Source organism: Chrysemys picta, unplaced genomic scaffold (assembly GCF_011386835.1).
Source record: "Chrysemys picta bellii isolate R12L10 unplaced genomic scaffold, ASM1138683v2 scaf6, whole genome shotgun sequence".
Taxonomy (NCBI): domain Eukaryota; kingdom Metazoa; phylum Chordata; order Testudines; family Emydidae; genus Chrysemys; species Chrysemys picta.
In genome coordinates this window covers 668,923-682,557 of record NW_027052713.1, presented here as the reverse complement: position 1 = coordinate 682,557, position 13,635 = coordinate 668,923, and the positions used below count along the sequence as shown (strand labels likewise).

General features: G+C 49.1%; 1 long non-coding RNA gene across 1 annotated transcript; it reads left to right on the top strand.

The window, feature by feature from the left end:
- Positions 1-3,369: 3,369 nt before the first annotated feature.
- LOC135977653 (uncharacterized) lies at positions 3,370-12,754 on the top strand. The gene is made up of 4 exons (XR_010595092.1): positions 3,370-4,794; positions 6,319-6,442; positions 7,836-7,959; positions 12,673-12,754. It is a non-coding gene; the product is annotated as an uncharacterized LOC135977653 (long non-coding RNA).
- Positions 12,755-13,635: the final 881 nt, after the last annotated feature.

Sequence of the window (13,635 nt, the reverse complement as noted above, 5' to 3'; positions counted from 1 at the left end):
AGGAGCCTCTTTCGAGTTTTCTCCTTTCCTTTTGACGGATTTTACTAGAAAACAGACGTCCCTATTTAGAAGGTAAGAGCCTCCAAGAGGTTTTGGAACCTGCTCAGTCTGATCCATCTGGTGCCAGCTGAATTCTAGGCATGGAAAACAGTAGTTTAAGATGGCAGAATTTTATTCCCTCCCTGGGATTTTGTCCCGTAGAACCACTGGGGACATTAGGGTTTGTCCTTTTCGTTTTACCTTTTCCTCCATCCCTCCTTCCTTTCTCTTCATCTCTTACTTCTTTTGTCCTTTCTCCTGTTCCCCTTTCACCACCAGGAGTGGTGTGTGTGTGTGTGTGTTTGTGTGTGTGTTGCTGGGGGTGCTCTTCACCTCCCCTTGTGGGGAGTTCATCCAAAACTGTATGGTTGAAATAGTGCTTGGACTCCACTGACACTAGATGCTGCCATCCTGTGGCTTAGCATTAGTGTCTGGGATGACTTGGGGCAAGATCTCAACCTCCCCTCAACCCACTTCACTTCTGGCAGAATCCCTCCTGCCCCCCCGCTAGAGCCGCCTCGATGCCCAACCTGGTTGGGGGTGCAGAAGAGGGTTCTGATAACTTGAGGTTTGGTTTGGAGGTGGAACAGCTGTGAAGAACACTGAGGGGGAGGTAGCAGGAGCTAATCCTACAAGGAGGGGGGTTGGCACTGGAGGATACTAGAAAGGACAAGAAGACTCCATTCTGGGGTTCAGGAGGTGAATTCATCCCTCAGTGGTGGGCAGGTAGTCAGTCTAAATACTGCTGGTTCCAGGTGCCCTTAATTCCCCCTGATTCCTCGGGGCGTTTGAGTCTCTGACAGGTTCTCGTTCCCTTGCAGGAGGAGGACGTCACGGCCAAAGTGATGCACCCGCATCATCCGCCACTTGCGCCAGGTGCCTGAGACACTGCAGGGGCTGCGCCTCTGAGGCCTTCAGCAACTCCCGCTCCCTGCTGCAGGTACTGCTCTGTCTCCCTGTAAATGGGGAGCTAGTGGAAGGGGAAATGGAGCCCCCTAGCACTCACTAAAAGGGAAAGTGGTGGATTCTCCATCTCTTGATGTCATTGAATGAAGACTAGATGCCTTTCTGGAATGTGTGTGCCCAAAGAGTAACTATTGTACTATACAGGAGGCCTATGATATGCAGGGGCTTAGATGAGATGCTCTAAAGGTCTCTTGTGGCCATAAAGTCTACAAATTTTGGAAACACTGAGTGTAGTATTGGGAGCAGCCTCTGATGTTTTACTGTCTAGCCCGCTTGCTTCCTAGAATGAGGATGCATTGAGTGGGGTGATCCACAGAGAGTAGCTCAAACCTTCAAAGTGTCAGGCCAGTAGCAGGACATTAGCACCTTAGGGTTTGGTTCGGTGTGGCAGTGATATCACAAAGGCCTTATCCTGGACCTCAGCCTATGGGTCAAAGGTGTTAGGGAGGTGGTTACCTGAGAGAGAGATGCTGACATCAGCCAGGCAGGACAGGAGCGCAGGACCAGGGAAACCTCAGAGACCCCTTTGGCTTTGCTTTAGCAAGTCTCCTTCTCGAGGTCTCCCTTTTTAGGACTCAGAGAGTATTAGGGTTCAAGTATGTGAGTGCGAGGAGGAACCTCTTTCGAGTTTCTCCTTTTATTGATTTTACTAGAAAACAGACGTGCCTGTTGAGAAGGTAAGAACCTTGGCGAGGTTTTTAACCTGCTCAGTCTGCAGTCTGATCCATCTGTTGCCAGCTGAATTCTAGGCATGGAAAACACTAGTTCAAGGTGGCAGAATTTTATAGCCCACCTGGGATTTTGTGCCGTAGAATCACTGGGGACATTAGGGTTTGTCCTTTTCATTTTACCTTTTCCTCCATCCCTCCTTGCTTTCTCTTGTTCCCCTCCCACCACCAGGAGTGGTGTGTGTGTTTGTGTGTGTTGCTGGGGGTGCTCTTCACCTCCCCTTGTGGGAAGTTGACACTGCAAGGGCTGTGCCTCTGTGGACATCAGCAACTCCCACTCCCTGCTGCAGGTACTGCTCTGGCTCACTGTAAATGGGGTGCTAATGGAAGGGGAAATGGAACCCCCTGGCACTCACTAAAAGGGAAAGTGGTGGATTCTCCATCTCTTGATGTCATTGAATGAAGACTAGATGCCTTTCTGGAATGTGTGTGCCCAAAGAGTAACTATTGTACTATACAGGAAGCCTATGATATGCAGGGGCTTAGATTAGATGCTCTAAAGGTCTCTTCTGACCATAAAGTCTACTAATTTTGGAAACACTGAGTGTAGCATTGGTAGCAGCCTCTGATGTTTTACTGTCTAGCCCGCTTGCTTCCTAGAATGAGGATGCATTGAGTGGGGTGATCCACAGAGAGTAGCTCAAACCTTCATAGTGTCAGGCCAGCAGCAGGACACTAGCACTTAAGGGTTTGATTGGTGGCAGTGATATCACAAAGGTCTTTTGCAGGACCTCAGCATATTGGTCAAAGGTGTTAGGGAGGTGGTAACCTCAGAGAGAGATGCTGCCATCAGCGAGGCAGGACAGGGGCGCATGGCCAGGGAAACCTCAGAGACCCCTGTGGCTTTGCTTCAGCAAGTCTCCTTCTCGAGGTTTCTCTTGAGGACTGAGAGAGTATTAGGGCTGACGTATGTGAGTGCGAGCAGGAGCCTCTTTCGAGATTTCTCCTTTCTATTTACTGATTTTACTAGAAAACAGACGTCCCTGTTAAGAAGTTAAAAGCCTCGGAGAGGTTTGTAACCTTTTCAGTCTGATCCACCTGGTGCCAGCTGAATTCTAGGCATGGAAAACACTAGCTCAAGGTGGCAGAATTTTATTCCCTCCCTGGGATTTTGTCCCGTGGAATCACTGGGGAGATTAGGTTTTGTCCTTTTCGTTTTACCTTTTCCTCCATCCCTCCTTCCTTTCTCTTCATCTCTTACTTCTTTTGTCCTTTCTCCTGTTCCCCTCCCACCACCAGGAGTGTGTGTGTGTGTGTGTGTGTGTGTGTTGTTGGCGGTGCTCTTCACCTCCCCTTGTGGAAAGTTGATCCAATACTGTGAGGTTGAAATAGTGCTTGGACTCCACTGACACTAGATGCTCCCATCATGTGGCTTAACATTACTGTCTGCGATGACTTGGGGCAAGGTCTCAACCTCCCCGCAACGCACTTTTCTGCTTTCAGAATCCCTGCTGCCCCCCCAGCTAGATCCGCCTCCCTGCCCAACCTGGGTGGGGGTGGAGAAGAGGGTTCTGATAACTTGAGCTGTGGTTTGGAGGTGGAACAGCTGTCAAGGGCACTGAGCTGGAGGTAGCAGGAGCTCATCCTACAAGGAGTGGGGTTGACACTGGAGGTTACTAGAAAGGACAAGAAGACTCCATTCTGGGGTTGAGGAGGTGAATTGCTCAAAGGTGTTAGGGAGGTGGTGACCTCAGAGAGAGATGCTGACATGAGCCAGGCATGACAGGAGCACAGGGCCAGGGAAACCTCAGAGACCCCTGTGGTTTTGCTTTAGCAAGTCTCCTTCTCGAGGTCTCTCTTTGAGGACTGACAGAGTATTAGGGTTCACGTATGTGAGTGGGAGCAGGAGCCTCTTTCGAGTTTTCTCCTTTCCTTTTACTGATTTTACTAGAAATTAGTTAGAAGCAACAAAGCACATTTGGGGATTTTTCGACGGTTGGGGTCTCTGGTGATTGGTTCCATATAAGATGGGGAAAAAAAATGGAGTCTCCTTCCTTGGAGGTTTTTAAGGCCCGGCTTGACAAAGACCTGGCTGGGATGATTTAGCTGGGAATTGGTCCTGCTCTGAGCATGGGGTTGGACTAGATGACTTCTTGAGGTCCCTTCCAACTCTGATATTCTATGATTCTATGAAAACAGACTTCCCTGTTGAGAAGGTAAGAGCCTCCAAGAGGTTTTGGAACCTCCACAGTCTGATCCATCTGGTGCCAGCTGAATTCTAGGCATGGGAAACACTAGTTCAAGGTGGCAGAATTTTATTCCGTCCCTTGTATTTTATCCCGTAGAATCACTAGGGATATTAGCGTTTGTCCTTTTCATTTTACCTTTTCCTCCATCCCTCCTTCCTTTTTCTTCATCTCTTACTTCTTTTGTCCTTTCTCTTGTTCCCCTCCCACCACCAGGAGTGGTGTGTGTTTGTGTGTCTGTGTGTGTATTGCTGGGGGTTCTCTTCACCTCTCCTTGTGGGAAGTTCCTCTAAAACTGTGGGGTTGAAATAGTGCTTGGACTCCACTGACACAAGATGCTGCCATCCTGTGGCTTAGCATTAGTGTCTGGGATGACTTGGGGCAAGATCTCAACCTCCCCTCAACCTCTTCACTTCTGGCAGAATTCCTTCCGGCCCCCCCGCTAGAGCCGCCTCCATGCCCAACCTGGTTGGGGGAGGACAAGAGGGTTCTGATAACTTGAGGTTTGGTTTGGAGGTGGAACAGCTGTCAAGAACACTGAGTGGGAGGAAGCAGGAGCTCATCCTTCAAGGAGGGGGGTTGGCACTGGAGGTTACTAGAAAGGACAAGAAGACTCCATTCTGGGGTTCAGGAGGTGAATTCATCCCTCAGTGGTGGGCAGGTGCTGAGTGGAAATACTGCTGGTTCCAGGTGCCCTTAATTCCCCCTGATTCCTCGGGGCGTTTCAGTCTCTGACAGGTTCTCGTTCCCTTGCAGGAGGAGGACGTCACGGCTAAAGTGATGCACCCGCATTATCCGCCACTTGCGCCAGGTGCCTGAGACACTGCAGGGGCTGCGCCTCTGATGCCTTCAGCATCTCCTGCTCCCTGCTGCAGGTACTGCTCTGTCTCCCTGTAAATGGCGAGCTAGTGGAAGGCGAAATGGAGCCCCCTGGCACTCACTAAAAGGGAAAGTGGTGGATTCTCCATCTCTTGATGTCATTGAATGAAGACTAGATGCCTTTCTGGAATGTGTGTGCCCAAAAAGTAGCTATTGTACTATACAGGAGGCCTATGATATGCAGGGGCTTAGATGAGATGCTCTAAAGGTCTCTTGTGGCCATAACGTCTACAAATTTTGGAAACACTGAGTGTAGTATTGGGAGCAGCCTCTGATGTTTTACTGTCTAGCTAGCTTGCTTCCTAGAATGAAGACGAATTTTGTGGTGTGATCCACAGAGCGTAGCTCAAACCTTCAAAGTGTCAGGCAAGCAGCAGGACATGAGCACTTTAGGGTTTGGTTGGGTGTGGCAGTGATATCACAAAGGCTTTTTCAAGGACCTCAGCGTACTGGTCAAAGGTGTTAGGGAGGTGGTGACCTCAGAGAGAGATGCTGTCTTCAGCCAGGGAGGACAGGGGCTTACGACCAGGGAAACCTCAGAGACCCCTGTGGCTTTGCTTCAGCAAGTCTGCTTCTCGAGGTTTCTTTTTGAGGACTGAGAGAGTATTAGGGTTCACGTATTTAAGTGCGAGCAGGAGCCTCTTTCGAGTTTTCTCCTTTCCTTTTACTGATTTTACTTGAAAATTAGAAGGTAAGAGCCTCCAAGAGGTTTTGGAACCTGCTCAGTCTGATCCATCTGGTGCCAGCTGAATTCTCGGCATGGAAAACAGTAGTTTAAGGTGGCAGAATTTTATTCCCTCCCTGGAATTTTGTCCCGTAGAATCACTGGGGACACTAGGGTTTGTCCTTTTCGTTTTACCTTTTCCTCCATCCCTCCTACCTTTCTCTTCATCTCTTACTTCTTTTGTCCTTTCTCTTGTTCCCCTCACACCACCAGGAGTGGTGTGTGTGTGTGTGTGTGTGTGTGTGTGTGTGTGTGTGTGTGTGTGTGTGTGTGTGTGTGTGTGTGTGGTGCTGTTGGTTCTCTTCACCTCCCCTTGTGGGGAGTTGATCCAAAACTGTGGGGTTGAAATAGTGCTTGGACCCCACTGACAGTAGATGCTGCCATTGTGTGACTTAGCATTAGTGTCTGGGATGACTTGGGTCAAGATCTCAACCTCCCTGCAACCCACTTCACTGCTGTCAGAATCCCTCCTGCACACCCTGTTAGAGCCGCCTCCCAGCCCATCCTGTGTCGGGGTGGAGAAGAGGGTTCTGATGACTTTAGCTGTGGTTTGGAGGTGGAATGTCTGTGAAGGGCACTGAGCAGGAGGTAGCAGGAGCTCACCCTACAAGGAGGGGGGTTGGCTCTGGAGGTTTCTAGAAAGGACAAGAAGACTCCATTGTGGGGTTCAGGAGGTGAATTCATCTCTCATTGATGGGCAGGTGCTGGGTGGAAATACTGCTGGTTCCAGGTTCCCTTAATTCCCCCTGATTCCTCGGGGCCTTTGAGTCTCTGACAAGTTCTCGTTCCCTTGCAGCAGGAGGACGTCAGGGCCAAAATGATGCACCAGCTCTGCATCATCCTGCACTTACGCCACGTGCCTGAGACACTGCAGGTGCTGCGCCTCTGAGGCCTTCAGGAACTCCCGCTCCCTGCTGCAGGTACTGTTCTGGCTCACTGTAAATGGGGAGCTAGTGGAAGGGGAAATGGATCCCCCTGGCACTCACTAAAAGGGAAAGTGATGGATTCTCCATCTCTTAATGTCATTTAATTTAGACTAGATACCTTTCTGGAATGTTTGTGCCCAAAAAGTAACTATTGTACTATACAGGAAGCCCATGATATGCAGGGGCTTAGATTAGATGCTCTAAAGGTCTCTTCTGGCCATAAAGTGTAGTAATTTTGGAAACACGGAGTGTAGCATTGGGAGCAGCCTCTGATGTTTTATTGTCTAGCCGGCTTGCTTTTTAGAATGAAGACGCATTGAGTGGGGTGATCCACACAGAGTAGCTCAAACGTTCAAAGTGTCAGGCCAGCAGGAGGACATTAGCACTTCAGGGTTTGGTTGGGTGTGGCAGTGACATCACAAAGGCCTTTTGCAGGACGTCAGCTTATTGGTCAAATGTGTTAGGGAGGTGGTGACCTCAGAGAGAGATGCTGACATCAGAGAGAGATGCTGACATGAGGGCCAGGGAAAGCTCAGAGACCCCTCTGGCTTTGCTTCAGCAAGTCTCCTCCTTGAGGTCTCTCTTTGAGGAAAGTAAGTGCCTCGGAGAGGTTTGTATCCTGTTCAGTCTGATCCACCTGGTGCCAGCTGAATTCTAGGCATGGAAAACACTAGTTCAAGGTGGCAGAATTTTATTCCCTCCCTGTGATTTTGTCCCGTAGAATCACTGGGGACATTAGTGTTTGTCCTTTTCGTTTTACCTTTTCCTCCCTCCCTCCTTCCTTTCTCTTCATCTCTTACTTCTTTTGTCCTTTCTCCTGTTCCCCTCCCACCACCGGGAGTGGTTTGTGTGTGTGTGTGTGTGTGTGTGTGTGTGTTTTGCTGGGGGTTCTCTTCACCTCCCTTTGTGGGGAGTTCATCCAAACCTGTGTGGTTGAAATAGTGCTTGGACTCCACTAACACTAGATGCTGCCATCGTGTGGATTAGCATTGGTGTCTGGGATGACTTGGGGCAAGATCTCAGCCTCCCCGCAACCCACTTCACTGCTGGCAGAATCCCACCTGCCACCACTGCTAGAGCCGCCTCCCTGGCCAACCTGGGTGGGGGTGGAGAAGAGGGTTTTGATAACTTGAGCTGTGGTTTGGTGGTGGAACAGCTGTCAAGGGCACTGAGAGGGAGGTAGCAGCAGCTCAGCCTTCAAGGAGGGGATTTGGCACTGGAGGTTACTAGAAAGGACAATAAGACTCCATTCTGGGGTTCAGGAGGTGAATTCATCCCTCTGTGGTGGGCAGGTGCTGAGTGGAAATACTGCTGATTCCCGGTGCCCTTAATTCCCCCTGATTCCTCGGGGCGTTTGAGTCTCTGACAGGTTCTCGTTCCCTTGCAGCAGGAGGACGTCACAGCCAAAGCTATGCACCAGCTCCGCATCATCCATCACTTGCGCCAGGTGCCTGAGACACTGCAGGGGCTGTGCCTCTGAGGCCATCAGCAACTCCCGCTCCCTGCTGCAGGTACTGCTTTGATTTACTGTAAATGGGGAGCTAGTGGAAGGGGAAATGGAGCCCCCTGGCACTCACTAAATGGGAAAGTGGTGGATTCTCCATCTCTTGATGTCATTGAATGAAGACTAGATGCCTTTCTGGAATGTGTTTTCTAAGAAAGTAACTGTTGTGCTCTACAGGAAGCCTATGATATGCAGGGGGTTAGATGAGATGCTCTAAAGGTCTCTTGTGGCCATAAAGTCTCCTAATTTTGGAAACACTGAGTGTAGCATTGGGAGCAGCCCCTGATGTTTTAGTGTCTAACCGGCTTGCTTCCTAGAATGAAGACGCATTGAGTGGGGTGATCCACACAGAGTAGCTCAAACCTTCAAAGTGTCAGGCCAGCAGCAGGACATTAGCACTTCCGGGGATGGGTGGGTGTGGTAGTGACATCACAAAGGCCTTTTCAGGACCTCAGCCTATTGGTCAAAGGTGTTAGGGAGGTGGTGACCTCCGAGAGAGATGCTGACATCAGCCAGGCAGGACAGGAGCTTAGGGCCAGGGAAACCTCAGACACCCCTGTGGCTTTCATAGAATCATAGAATCATAGAATATCAGGGTTGGAAGGGACCTCAAGAGGTCATCTAGTCCAACCCCCTCCTCAAAGCAGGACCAATTCCCAACTAAATCATCCCAGCCAGGGCTTTGTCAAGCCGGGCCTTAAAAACCTCCAAGGAAGGAGACTCCACCACCTCCCTAGGTAACGCATTCCAGTGCTTCACCACCCTCCTAGTGAAATAGTGTTTCCTAATATCCAACCTGGACCTCCCCCACTGCAACTTGAGACCATTGCTCCTTGTTCTGTCATCTGCCACCACTGAGAACAACCGAGCTCCATCCTCTTTGAACCCCCCTTCACGTAGTTGAAGGCTGCTATCAAATCCCCCCTCATTCTTCTCTTCTGGAGACTAAACAATCCCAGTTCCCTCAGCCTCTCCTCATAAGTCATGTGCTCCAGACCCCTAATCATTTTTGTTGCTCTCCGCTGGACTCTTTCCAATTTTTCCACATCCTTCTTGTTGTGTGGGGCCTGTCGGAGAAAAACAGAGTTCTCACTATTTGTTTAGGTACAGCAAGTCAGATGCTTTATTAACTCTCACAATTGCCCAGAGGGAGAGAGCTAAGCACGTCTCTCCCAGGTAACTAATTACAGCAAGCATTTATACCTTTCATTACAGAAATAACGAGGGACAGCTGCGTTTTGTTTATACATAGGCCATCTTGATATCTCATTTCTTCACTTGTTTTGACTCTTGCCAACATACAATATTTTCTATACCTTATCTACACAAGGTCTTCTACACCTTATCTATACCAGGTCATAATGACTTCTTACACAGTTCTTTCTCACCCACCTCACACATTCCTCGCTTCTACAAATCTCGCGTTATTAGGGTTACAGTTAGCCTAACTCTTGCTAACGAACTGTCATTCATTGCATCCCCTTCCTGTCAGCTCTTTCTCTGCTTCCACAGGCCCAAAACTGGACACAGTATTCTAGATGAGGCCTCACCAATGTCGAATAAAGGGGAACGATCACGTTCCTCGATCTGCTGGCAATGCCCCTACTTATACAGCCCAAAATGCCGTTAGCCTTCTTGGCAACAAGAGCACACTGTTGACTCATATCCAGCTTCTCGTCCACTGTGACCCCTAGGTCCTTTTCTGCAGAACTGCTACCTAGCCATTCGGTCCCTAGTCTGTAGCAGTGCATGGGATTCTTCCGTCCTAAGTGCAGGACTCTGCACTTGTCCTTGTTGAACTTCATCAGGTTTTTTTCTGCCCAATCCTCTAATTTGTCTAGGTCCCTCTGTATCCGATCCCTACCCTCTAGCGTATCTACCACGCCTCCTAGTTTAGTGTCATCTGCAAACTTGCTGAGAGTGCAGTCCACACCATCCTCCAGATCATTAATAAAGATATTAAACAAAACCGGCCCCAGGACCGACCCTTGGGGCACTACTCCGCTTGAAACCGGCTGCCAACTAGACATGGAGCCATTGATCACTACCCGTTGAGCCCGACGATCCAGCCAGCTTTCTATCCACCTTACAGTCCATTCATCCATCCATCCCATACTTCTTTAACTTGGTGGCAAGAATACTGTGGGAGAGCGTATCAAAAGCTTTGCTAAAGTCAAGGAATAACACATCCACTGCTTTCCCCTCATCCACAGAGCCAGTTATCTCATCATAGAAGGCAATTAGGTTAGTCAGGCACGACTTCCCCTTGGTGAATCCATGCTGACTGTTCCTGATCACTTTCCTCTCCTCTAAGTGTTTCATAATTTATTCCTTGAGGACCTGCTCCATGATTTTTCCAGGGACTGAGGTGAGGCTGACTGGCCTGTAGTTCCCCGGATCCTCCTCCTTCCCTTTTTTAAAGATGGGCACTACATTAGCCTTTTTCCAGTCATCCGGGACCTCCCTCGATCGCCATGAGTTTTCAAAAATAATGGCTAATGGCTGTGCAATCTCATCCGCCAAGTCCTTTAGCACCCTCGGATGCAGCGCATCCAGCCCCATGGAGTTGTGCACGTCCAGTTTTTCTAAATAGTCCCGAACCACTTCTTTCTCCACAGAGGGCTGGTCACCTTCTCCCCATATTGTGCTGCCCAGTGCAGCAGTCTGGGAGCTGACCTTGTTCGTGAAGACAGAGGCAAAAAAAGCATTGAGTACATTAGCTTTTTCCACATCCTCAGTCACTAGGTTGCCTCCCTCATTCAGTAAGGGGCCCACACTTTCCTTGACTTTCTTCTTGTTGCTAACATACCTGAAGAAACCCTTCTTGTTACTCTTAACATCTCTTGCTAGCTGCAACTCCAAGTGTGATTTGGCCTTCCTGATTTCACTCCTGCATGCCTGAGCAATATTTTTATACTCCTCCCTGGTCATTTGTCCAATCTTCCACTTCTTGTAAGCTTCTTTTTTGCGTTTAAGATCAGCAAGGATTTCACTGTTTAGCCAAGCTGGTCGCCTGCCATATTTACTATTCTTTCTACACATCGGGATGGTTTGTTCCTGCAACCGCAATAAGGATTCTTTAAAATACAGCCAGCTCTCCTGGACCCCTTTGCCCTTCATGTTATTCTCCCAGGGGATCCTGCCCATCTGTTCCCTGAGGGAGTCAAAGTCTGCTTTTCTGAAGTCCAGGGTCCGTATTCTGCTGCTCTCCTTTCTTCCTTGTGTCAGGATCCTGAACTCGACCATCTCATGGTCACTGCCTCCCAGGTTCCCATCCACTTTTGCTTCCCCTACTAATTCTTCCCTGTTTGTGAGCAGCAGGTCGAGAAAAGCTCTGCCCCTAGTTGGTTCCTCCAGCACTTGCACCAGGAAATTGTGCCCTACACTTTCCAAAAACTTCCTGGATTGTCTGTGCACCGCTGTATTGCTCTCCTAGCAGATATCAGGGTGATTAAAGTCTCCCATGAGAACCAGGGCCTGCGATCTAGCAACTTCTGCTAGTTGCCAGAAGAAAGCCTCGTCCACCTCATCCCCCTGGTCTGGTGGTCTATACCAGACTCCAACCGTGACATCCCCCTTGTTGCTCACACTTCTCAACTTTATCCAGAGACTCTCAGGTTTTTCTACAGTTTCATACCGGACCTCTGAGCACTCATACTCCTCTCTTACATACAATGCAACTCCCCCACCTTTTCTGCCCTGCCTGTCCTTCCTGAACAGTTTATATCCATCCATGACAGTACTCCAGTCATGTGAGTTATCCCACCAAGTGTCTGTTATTGCTTCAGCAAGTCTCCTTCTCGAGGTCTCTCTTTGAGGACTGAGAGAGTATTAGTGTTCACATGTGTGAGTGCGAGCAGGAGCCTCTTTGGAGTTTTCTCCTTTCCTTTGACGGATTTTACTAGAAAACAGACGTCCCTATTTAGAAGGTAAGAGCCTCCAAGAGCTTTTTGGAACCTGCTCAGTCTGATCCATCTGGTGCCAGCTGAATTCTAGGCATGGAAAACACTAGGTTAAGGTGGCAGAATTTTATTCCCTCTGTGGGATTTTGTCCCGTAGAATCACAGGGGACATTAGTGTTTGTCATTTTCGTTTTACCTTTTCCTCCATCCCTCCTTCCTTTCTCTTCATCTCTTACTTCTTTTGTCCTTTCTCCTGTTCACCTGCCACCACCAGGAGTGGTGTGTGTGTGTGTGTGTGTGTGTGTGTGTGTTGCTGGGGGTGCTCTTCACCTCCCCTTGTGGGAAGTTGATCCAAAACTGTGAGGTTGAAATAGTGCTTGAACTCCAATGACACTAGATGCTGCCATCCTATGGCTTAGCATTAGTGTCTGGGATGATTGGGGCAAGATCTCAACCTCCCCGCAACCCACTTCACTGCTGGCAGAATCCCTCCTGCCCCCCCTGCTAGAGCCGCCTCCCTGGCCAACCTGGGTGGGGGTGGAGAAGAGGGTTCTGATAACTTGAGCTGTGGTTTGGAGGTAGAACAGCTGTCAAGGGTACTGAGGGAGAGGTAGCAGGAGCTCACCCTACAAGGAGGGGGGTTGTCACTGGAGGTTACTAGAAAGGACAAGAAGACTCCATTCTGGGGTTGAGGAGGTGAATTCATCCCTCAGTGGTCGGCAGGTGCTGGGTGGAAATACTGCTGGTTCCAGGTGCCCTTAATTCCTCCTGATTCCTCGGGACGTTTGAGTCTCTGACAGGTTCTCGTTCCCTTGCAGCAGGAGGACGTCACGGCCAAAGCGATGCACCAGCTCCGCATCATCCTGCACTTGCGCCAGGTGCCTGAGACACTGCAGGGGCTGTGCCTCTGAGGCCATCAGCAACTCCCACTCCCTGCTGCAGGTACTGCTTTGGTTTACTGTAAATGGGGAGCTAGTGGAAGGGGAAATGGAGCCCCCTGGCACTCACTAAAAGGGAAAGTGGTGGATTCTCCATCTCTTGATGTCATTGAATGAAGACTAGATGCCTTTCTGGAATGTGTGCGCCCAAAAAGTAACTATTGTACTATACAGGAGGCCTATGATATGCAGGGGCTTAGATGAGATGCTCTAAAGGTCTCTTGTGGCCATAAAGTCTACAAATTTTGGAAACAGTAGTATTGGGAGCAGCCTCTGATGTTTTACTGTCTAGCCGGCTTGCTTCCTAGAAAGAAGACGCATTGAGTCGGGTGATCCACAGAGAGTACCTGTGTCAAGGCTGAATGCCCACTTTGAAGTTTAGGGTACAAATGTAGGGGCCTGCCTGAAAACGTCTAAGCTTAACCACCATCACAAGGCTAATTTCCTCCCCTGGGTAGCCTTGAGAAACCTTTCACCAATTCCCTGGTGAATACAGATCCAACCCCCTTGGATCTTAAAACAAGGAGAAATTAACCATCCCCCCTCCTTCCTCCCACCAAGTCCTGGTGAATCAAGATCCAAACTCCTTGGATCTTAAAACAAGGAAAAATCAATCAGGTTCTTAAAAATAAGGCTTTTAATTAAAGAAAAAGGTAAAAATCATCTCTGTAAAATCAGTATGGAAATTAACCTTACAGGGTAATCAAACTTAAAGAGCTCAGAGGACTCCCCTCTAGTCTTAGGTTCAAAGTACAGCAAACAAAGATAAACACTCTAGGAAAAGGTACATTTACAAGTTGAGAAAACAAAGGAAAACTAACACGCCCTGTTTGAAATAGGAGA